Source organism: Pseudophryne corroboree, chromosome 6 (assembly GCF_028390025.1).
Source record: "Pseudophryne corroboree isolate aPseCor3 chromosome 6, aPseCor3.hap2, whole genome shotgun sequence".
Lineage (NCBI taxonomy): Eukaryota > Metazoa > Chordata > Amphibia > Anura > Myobatrachidae > Pseudophryne > Pseudophryne corroboree.
Window position 1 is genome coordinate 630,952,187 of NC_086449.1, and position 9,834 is coordinate 630,962,020.

Here is a 9,834-nt window from a genome sequence, read left to right on the forward strand (position 1 = left end):
ACATCCACAACGCCCAGACCTCCTCGTTCAGGGCCCCTGTGTCTACCAGGACCTAGCCCAGCTGTCTTTGACGGCGTGGCTCTTGAAGCTTCCGTCTTGAGGGCTGAAGGGTTTTCTGAGGCGGTCATTCAAACTATGTTGCGGGCCCGGAAACCGGCTTCTGCTCGGATTTACTATAGGGTCTGGCATTCTTACTTTGTTTGGTGCGCATCTAACCGTTATGATGCTTCCAAGTTTAGTATAGCCAAGCTGTTGGCCTTTCTTCAGCAGGGCCTAGACTTAGGCCTGCGTCTGGCCTCCCTCAAGGTTCAAATATCTGCCTTGTCGGTGTGATTTCAGAGAAAGATTGCGACCTTACCTGATGTGCATACCTTTACTCAGGGCGTGTTGCGTATCCAACCTCCCTATGTCCCGCCTGTGGCTCCTTGGGACTTGTCGGTGGTTTTGGAGGCGTTACAAGAGTCTCCGTTTGAACCTCTTGGTTCAGCTGATCTTAACTGGCTTTCCCTTAAGGTGGTGTTTCTGCTGGCTATTGCTTCAGCTAGAAGAGTGTCGGATTTGGGTGCCTTGTCTTGTAGTTCCCCATATCTGATATTTCACTGTGACCGGGCGGTTCTTAGGACTCGTCCCGGATATTTACCTAAGGTGGTTTCTTCGTTCCACCTTAACCAGGAGATTGCGGTTCCGGCACTTGTTTCTCCTGATCTGTCTCCCAAAGAGCGGCCTTTGGATGTGGTACGGGCTCTCCGTATCTATGTGAAGAGAACTGCTTCTATTAGGAAATCTGATTCTCTCTGTGCTGTTTGGATTTGACAAACAGGGCTGGCCTGCTCACAAGCAAACTTTGGCCAGATGGATTAGAATGGTGATTGTACATGCTTATGTGAGGGCTGGTCTATCAGCTCCTGCTCACATTACGACCCATTCTACTCGGTCTGTTGGACCTTCTTGGGCGGCCCGCCGTGGTGCGACCCTTGAACAATTGTGCAAGGCGGCTACGTGGTCCCCTGTGAACACGTTCATAAGGTTCTATGCCTTCGATACTGCCGCTTTCCAGGATGCTTCCTTTGGACGCCGGGTTCTTGTGCCCGCTACAGTGCGTCCCCTCCCATAAGGAACTGCTTTAGGACATCCCCTATGTCTTTCCTTGTGGAGCCCAGTGTACCCCGCAGCAGAAAACGAGTTTTATGGTAAGAACTTACATTTGTTAAAACTCTTTCTGCGAAGTACACTGGGCTCCACAAGGTGCCCACCCTGACGCACTTAGCTTCTTTGGGTTGGTATGGCATTAGCCGCTGACACTTCTCCTATCGTGAGAGTGTGGTGTATGTGGCTACTAACTGTTGTCATCCCTTTTTCTGCTACTGCATTGGGCTGGTTAACTAAAAACAGCTCCTGTGCAGGGAGGCGGGGTTATAGAGGAGGCGGTGCTGTGCATTCTGGGAACAGTCAAAGCTTTTGAGCCTGGTGGTGCCTCGGATCTAGATCCTACTCCACACCCCTATGTCTTTCCTTGTGGAGCCCAGTGTATCTCGCAGAAAGAGTTTTAACAAAGGTAAGTTATTACCATAAAACTAATTTTTCCAGCTGAGGAATGTTTAAAAATGGGAAATGCCTCCTATAGAGATATGCATATCATTTGAAAATACATATGGCCTTTGCCGTCGACGTCAAAAGAGGGATTGTTTTCTGAAAACAATATTGTCTCTGGGGCAGTCATAAGGCCAGCCATGACTTCACCTTGCAATCTACAGCACACCACACTGGATGGGCCCAATCTCACTAGATCTTGGAAGCTAAGCAGTGTTGGGCCTGGTTAGTTCTTAGATGGGAGACCACCTTGGAATACCAGGTGCTGTAGGTACACTGGGCTGAGGTACTGGAAGGCAGGATTTTCAGCGCCTGCAAGGGAGCAAGAATCCCATATAGCTCATATGGACACTAATGTTCTGGGGCATCAGCATTAACATTAGTTGCTCGCTAAGCAGTGTTGCTTACATACATAAAAATCTGATTCAGAATCAAAGAAGGTTATGGAAAATTTGCCTTTGGCTGGACGTTTCTGTTTGGTATGGAGTTAACAGATATTCTGGAGTCAAAATCAGACTCCAAGAAGGTCACATTTCCTTACACATATAACCCCAAACATAGGGGTCCGGTTTACGGCCTTGTCGGTCATAAAGGAACATAGCCCCAATACAATAAGTTTGGTAAGGCAAAGAAGCAAAGGCAACCAGAGGGCCAGCTTCCAAACCAGAGGATAAGCCATCACCATGATGGTGTGGGCCTCCTTCTGGGGGACCCCAGATTAGGGGGCCAACTTCTTCTGTTTGCACAGATCTGGTAACAGTTTACAAACAGATGCCTGGGTGCAAGAAGCAGTATCTCTAGGTTATATTTCTCTTAAAGAAGCATCCTCAAAGTTTTCTGTTCCAGTCCGTCTCAGGTAGAGGCGAAGGACAGGGGTTTGCAAGAAGCAGTTCAGAAATTGCTTTGGTCAGGAATAGGCATTCCAGTAACCCCTGCACAATAGGGACAGGGGGTTTTACTCCAACCGGGTTTGGGTTCAGAAGGATCCTTTCACCTCAATATCAAAATCCTAAACAAAAAAGTTTGGGTACCACGGTTCATAGGGAGACGTTGCGCTCCATAGTTTTGGCATTGAGCCAGGGAATTACAGGGTATCCCTGAATAGTCAGGATGTTTGCCTACTGGTTCCTATAGCACTGTTCCATCAGTGTTATCTCAAGGTTCAACATCCTCTAGCAACAGTTTCAGTTCCAGACCTTACCCTTGGGGTTAGCCACAGCCTCCAGAGTATTTACCAAAATTATGATGATTATGTCAGCTTATCTCCGCAAGAAGGGGATAAGAAAGTTGTCATACTTCGACCACCTTTTTTTATCCTGGCACAGAAAAGGTTTTTGTGCCATCTCCAACATTCAATGACTTGTCTGCAGAGTCACTGGTGGTTAAAAATTGGGCAAAGTCATCTCTGGTTCCATCACAACGGATGACTCACTGTGGGGCTGTACGGAATTCCAGGCTGCAGAAAATGGATTACCTCGGAACAAGATATCCAAGGTACAGTCAAGTACTCAGGAGTTGTTACACAGTCAAACGATATCAATGCACACAGCTATGCAACTGATGGGTTTGATGGTGTCAACATTCGACATGGTGGAGTATGCACAATTCCACCCAAGACTTCGGCAGCATCTGATTCTAGACAGATGGAATGGAATACATCAGACAAGAAAGAAACAGACTATGGTACTTTCACACAAGGTAAGAAAGTCATCAGCCTGGTGGCTATAGACATCCCATCTAGACAAAGGGAGAATCTTTTGGATATCAGATGGGAGATCCTGACAACAGATGCCAGTCTTCAGGGCTGGGCAGCAGTGTCCGGAAGATTATGGTTCCAGGGACAATGGACCATAGAAGAAAGTTGCCTGCCAATAAATCTGTTAGAACTTCGGGCCATATACATGGCACTGATTCAGGCAAAAGACACTCTTCAAGGAAGACCAGTCCAGATCCGCTCTGACAATTTAACAGCGGGGGCGTACCTCAACCATCAGGGAGGAATGCACAGCCAAACATCAATGAAGGAGGTAAGTCACATACTAAAGTGGGCAGAACTCCATCTTCCAGCATTGTCCGCAGTATTCGTACCGGGAGTCCTAAACTGGGAAGCGGACTTTCTCAGTCGACACGCCATTCAAGCAAGCGAATGGGCTCTACACCCAGAAGTCTTTCAGACTCTGTTAGACAAGTGGGGTTTGCCAGAGATAGATCTCATGGCGTCTCGTCTGAACAACTAAGTGCCCGCATACGGGGCAAGAACAAAGGATCCCAGAGCGATCTTTGTGAATGCCTTTTCAGTAAAATGGGAGTTTCATCTGGCGTATATATTTCCTCCGATCATCCTGCTACCAGGTTGGTGAGGAAGATAAAAGAAGCAAAGGGTGTCAAGATTGTAATTGCTCCAGCTTGGCCCAGAAGGCAATGGTACACAGATCTACAGAGAATGTTTATGGATGCTCCACGTCTGCTCCCTCAACGTCCAGATCTACTAATGCAGGGTCATTGTTATCACAGGCATCTGGATTGACTATCATTGACGGCATGGCTCCTGACACCTCTATCCTGAAGTCAAGAGGATTCTCGCTACAGGTAAATTCAAATATTGCACAGAGCAAGGAAACCCTCCTCAGCTCGTATTTATCACCGAATATGGCAGGCCTATATTCATGGTGCAGTAAAAGAAATATGCACCCGAAATCTTTTCAAGTTTCCTGGGTCTTCGATTTCCTTCAGGCAGGAATGGATAAGGGTTTGAAGGTGGCTTCCTTGAGAGTACAAGTATCAGCATTGACTGTAGGGTTCCAAAAGAATTTACAAGATGTGCATACTTTTTCCAGGGAATGCTGCGCATTCAACCTCCTTTTGTTCCTCCTACAGTGCCTTTGGACTTAGGTCTAGTCCTCAAAGCCCTTCAAGTTGCTCCGTTTGAACCACTTAATAAAGTGGATCTTAAATGGTTGACAGCTAAAATTCTCTTTCTACTGGCTATGGCGTCAGCTAGAAGAGTATCAGATTTAGGAGCGCTGTAATATTGTTCTCCTTTTCTGTTTTTTTATCCAGATAAAGCAGTTCTCAGAACTAGGTCTGGGTATCTTCCTGAGGTGGTGTCTAAATTCCACCTTAATTAAGAAAATGTAGTTCCGGTTTTTCAGGTATCAGGATCTTCTGCGTGAGATGCGTTGCGGGACGTAGTCCGAGCATTAAGGATCTACATGGATCACACAAATGCCATCAGAAAGACAGATTCTCTCTTCATTTTCTACGGAATTCACAAGAGAGGATGGCCTGCTACTAAATAGACACTGGCTAGAGGGCTTCGAATGACGATTTCGGAAGCATACTCTCAAGCGGATCTCCCTGTTCCGGCTAATGTCTCTGTTCACTCTACTCGTAAGGTAGTTCCTTCATAGGCAGCACAACATGGTGCTTCAGCAGAACAGATATGTAAGGCAGCCACATAGTCTTCCATTAACACATTAATTAGACATTATGCTTGTTTACTTTTGCCTCTCATTACGCTGAATTCGGGCGTAAGGTTCTCCTGTCCAATCAGGAGCCCACCACTAAAATAGCTTTGGGAAATCCCATTGTTATCCTGTGGATAACCTGTGGACCCAACCGGAGAAATTTACGTTATGGTAAGAAGTTACCGTGGATAACGGTATTTCTCCTAAGTCCACAGGGATCCCACCCTGACGCACCTGATTTGAGGATCTTGCTACTCACTAACCTCTTCCTTATTGTACGGAAGGGTGTGCATGTGTGTTCTTTTTGCCTGATTAGGGCTCTACATGATGCTCCTGCCTAGATGCTTTGGAATCCAACTGATTTGACTGAGCCTGTTGCATCCTGGGAAGCCTGAAAGCTTGTGATCGTTTGGTGCCAATCCGCTGTCGCTCCATCATATCCCATTGTTATCCTGTGGACTTAGGAGAAATACCGTTATCAATGGTAAGTTCTTACCATAACGTATATTTACACAAGCGTCCCGTGCTATAACCATATTACTGTATAACAAAGCAGAAAGGAGTTGGCTGCTACAGGTGAAGGCTTAGAGAGCCCAGTCACTGCTCTAGCACAATGTTAGTATGTTTGTACTACTCTACTTGCAAATATGACATATTACTCAGTTTTAACTTTTGCAAATCCATAAAGTGTAAGCCTGCCCCAGAGCACCAAGTTCTTCCACAGTTTAATGAGGAACATTATCTGCTAATGGAGCACAATGTCCTGTGTTTATGCAAGTAAATTAAAATGATTACCTGCTCAAATGAGAACTAATTAAATACAGAATTGTTCCCCTAATATATTTGAAAGCGCAGACTGTTTCTTTTGCATACTTGGTTCTCAAAAATTAATATGGCTTTTTTGAGAGCCAGATTAATTATGTTTACCTCGTGCATATAAATGTTTTAGCAAATTAATTATTATTTTGTTGAGTGATATTAATTGCATATACAACTGATATTCAAATTGCTTTTCTGATAAAACATAAGGGAAATTGCTGTTCTAAGTAAAGTATTACGGTTTAGTGTTTGCATGTTCCTTACTGAAGGTATTTACATTGCTTATATATAATTATAAAATCCAGATGCAAATACAAAATCAAAGTACTAATTGAGTCAAATTAATTGCAAACATCCATTGTCTTCCTATTTAAAATATCAAATTGGAATCTGCTTTTGTGCTGCGAACCGATAATGAATATTAAATAATGGGAATAGACAACAGCAGACATATTAGCATTAATGATTATTGGGTGGAAGCAAGAGGCCAATCAGAAATGGATGCTGTTCATGATCATCATAATCAGTTTGTACATGGCACCAGGGGCTGAGCACCCACAGGGGTACACCACCTTACAGGAGGTGCATATATATCACTGTTGTGGTTGGTGTGAAGTCACCCTGATACCGCTTGTATACTAAAATGACAGGTCGCATCCTGTTGCTTCCTGGGTGCAGCTCGTCAAGAGACTCCTTTCTGACAGCGGCCAACATGGCATATTGCTGGGTTGGTGATGTTACAGCTGACGTGTGGAGGCGGCGCTTGAAGATGAAATGATCTCTAAGTGCCACCTCTTCACTATGAGTGAACTGGTCCCGGGTTGCATCTGCTCGGCTAACCCGTTTACACTGCACCGCGACCCTGGTCCTTCCCAGGTCCAACCCTGCAAGCTGACTGGACCCAGGATAACCACTTTTACACTGAGCCACTGCCGGGTTATCACTGCAATAATCCACGTTTTTAATGACTGTGAAAAATGGCTAAATTACTGTATTGAGCCATCCCTTGCATTTCCCTTCCATTTAAGAAGCTGCACGCACAAAACGAATCCAAATCTACATATAGATAGGCAAGAATTTTTTCTGCCTATATTCCACACAAAACAATGTGCTTACATCCAACTTTACATGATCCTCATAGTATGCATGCATGCATGTCTGTCTGCAATCTATACTGCACTATTGTTGCAGTGTCCAGTATTTACTTCTATGACAGCTCACATTTCTGAAATATATATATATATATATATATATATATATACACACACACACACACCCATATCTGTCACAACTGAGGGCCTGAGCTGACGGGAGGCAGCCTCAGTTGTAGGGGCTGAGGTGTAATGGAACCTGGCAGGTTGTATCAGACCCCTAGACATATAGAAGAATTTTCCGAAGGCGTGACCACGACAACCAGGAGTAAAAGTCAATGATGTTTATTTATGACAAACTCCATGCATCACAGTAGCAGAAAAAGAACATAAAAATCAGCAGAGAAATAATAATACAGTTCCTGGGTACTACAGGGTGGCAGGGGCCACAGAGCTCTGGTGGTATGAGACAGTTCTTATTATCTGCAAGTTGGAAAGTCCTTACCAGGCTCAACTGTAGCAATGAGGAAAGCCCAGGGTCGTACCAGCTGGTGTTCCAGGGAAAGCTGGACTGCTGTAGATAAAATGCTGCTGTGGGTACTGGTTAGAACCAGACAGGTGTTGGCACGGAGTGGATACTGGCTGGAACCAGTTAAATAGTAAATAAAGCTTGAGAGCGATGCAATATAGATGAAATGTAGAATTTGAGAACGGAGAAATAAATAAGACCGGTGGAGAGAGGTAAACTGCAGAAAGGACACCGGCCCTTTAAGAGAAGCTGTACACTGCTGGAAGCTGGGCTGGAAGCAGGTGATTGTTGTAGCTGGAAACAGGTGAGTCCAGAATGGATCGGAGAGTCAGGCTACACCGCAGATGGAATGCTGGTACACCGGCCCTTTAAGAGAAGCTGTACACTGCTGGAAGCTGGGCTGGAAGCAGGTGATTGTTGTAGCTGGAAACAGGTGAGTCCAGAATGGATCGGAGAGTCAGGCTACACCGCAGATGGAATGCTGGTGCGGGTCTCTATAGCAGAAGTCTGGAGACAGGAGCTGGAACCTGGAAGATAATCACAGGAGAGAGACAAACTGGAACTAGGTTTGACAACCAAAGCACTGACGCCTTCCTTGCTCAGGCACAACCTATTTATACCTGCAGCAAGGAAGGCATTGGCTAGGCAATTATGCAAATTAATAATACTGACAACGGATTGGTAGGAAAGATCAGCTGACAGAATCCAAGATGGCTGCGCCCATGCAGACACTTGGAGGGAAGTTTGGATTGTAATCCATGTGGTCTGGAAAACAGTAATGGCGGCGCCGGCCACCGGAGACAGGGGACGCCAGGCTGACAGATGCACATCCAACCACGCGGACACAGCGGAGGCCGCGGCTGACGTAATCGCCACTCTGAATGCAGAAGCTCAGGGACGGCGGCGGAGGCCGCGGGAGACGCCATGCCAGATGTATAAGGCGTTACTGTGACTGCGTCCAGAGAAACAGGAGAGGATGCGGGAATGTGCACATCAGGATAACAGATGGGATCCGGTCCTGGAGCGCTGAGCCAGCCTTAGGAGGCATCTGATAGGTAAGAAATGGCGTCCAGATACCCGGATCGTGACAATATCCACTATATTCTGAAATACGGAATATTCCGAAATACAGAATTTTTTGAGTAAGATAGTGAAACCTTTGTTTTCTGATGGCTCAATGTACACAAACTTTGTTTAATACACAGTTATTAAAAATATTGTATTAAATGACCTTCAGGCTGTGTGAATAAGGTGTATATGAAACATAAATGAATTGTGTGTATGTACACGCACTTTGTTTAATGCACAAAGTTTTAAAAAATATTGGCTAAAATGACCTTCAGGCTGTGTGTATAAGGTGTATATGAAACATAAATGCATTTTGTGCTTAGACTTGCGTCCATCACCATGATATCTCATTATGGTATGCAATTATTCCAAAATACGGAAAAATCCGTTATCCAAAATACTTCTGATCCCAAGCATTTTGGATAAGGGATACTCAACTTGTATGTACTGTATATCTCCCTTTGGAATCACCCTTTAAAATTACGTTTTATGTCTATACAGCACTACTTAATTTACATTGCAATTCAAAAATAGTTTGCTTTTACCTAAAGAATTGCAATCAATTATTCATTGTACACGTTCATTATAGCCAGACCAGATTATTTACAAGTGTGTTATACACTGAAGTGCCAAAAGTACTGGGCTAGGTCACTAGTATCGTATTGGAACCCCTCTAGCCCAGCCAAGTGCAGCAATTCGACATGGCATCGATTCCACAAGTGGACAGACGACCTCAGGAGAGATTTAGACCCAAACTGTCTGGATAGCTGATATTTGTAGGTGCAGGATCTTGGGTGCAAATGGACCTCTCCACCACGTCCCATTAATGCTCGATTGGGTTCATGTCTGGTTAACGTGGTGGCCACATAATTTGCTGGCACTCCCCATGATGCTCCTCCAACCAATTATGGGAGCAATGGTATGGTGCATTTTCCTGCTGGAATATTCAGTCGTTGTTAGGGTATATGAATTCCATGAAGGGTTGCAACTAGTCACCAAGCACTGCAACATACTGTAGCTGCCACTGATCAATGACCTGTTCAGGTAGACCCAACCCATGTCATGTGAACACATCTTGCCTTGATGACAACTGAGGGTCATGGCATCATGGGGTCTGCGACACACCCAAACCCTACCATCAGCCCGAAAATACTGGAACCGTGAATAATCGGACCACGCCACATTTTGCCAGTACGCCAAGGTCTAATTATCTGCATCACAAGCAAGGTACTGTGTTCGGTGTCATAGTGTTAACTGAAGCACTCTGATG

The 9,834-nt window shown here is 45.0% G+C and overlaps 1 pseudogene; it reads left to right on the forward strand.

Moving 5' to 3' along the window:
- The first annotated feature begins 1,746 nt into the window (after positions 1-1,746).
- Positions 1,747-1,864, forward strand: LOC134939116 (5S ribosomal RNA; annotated as a pseudogene).
- Positions 1,865-9,834: the final 7,970 nt, after the last annotated feature.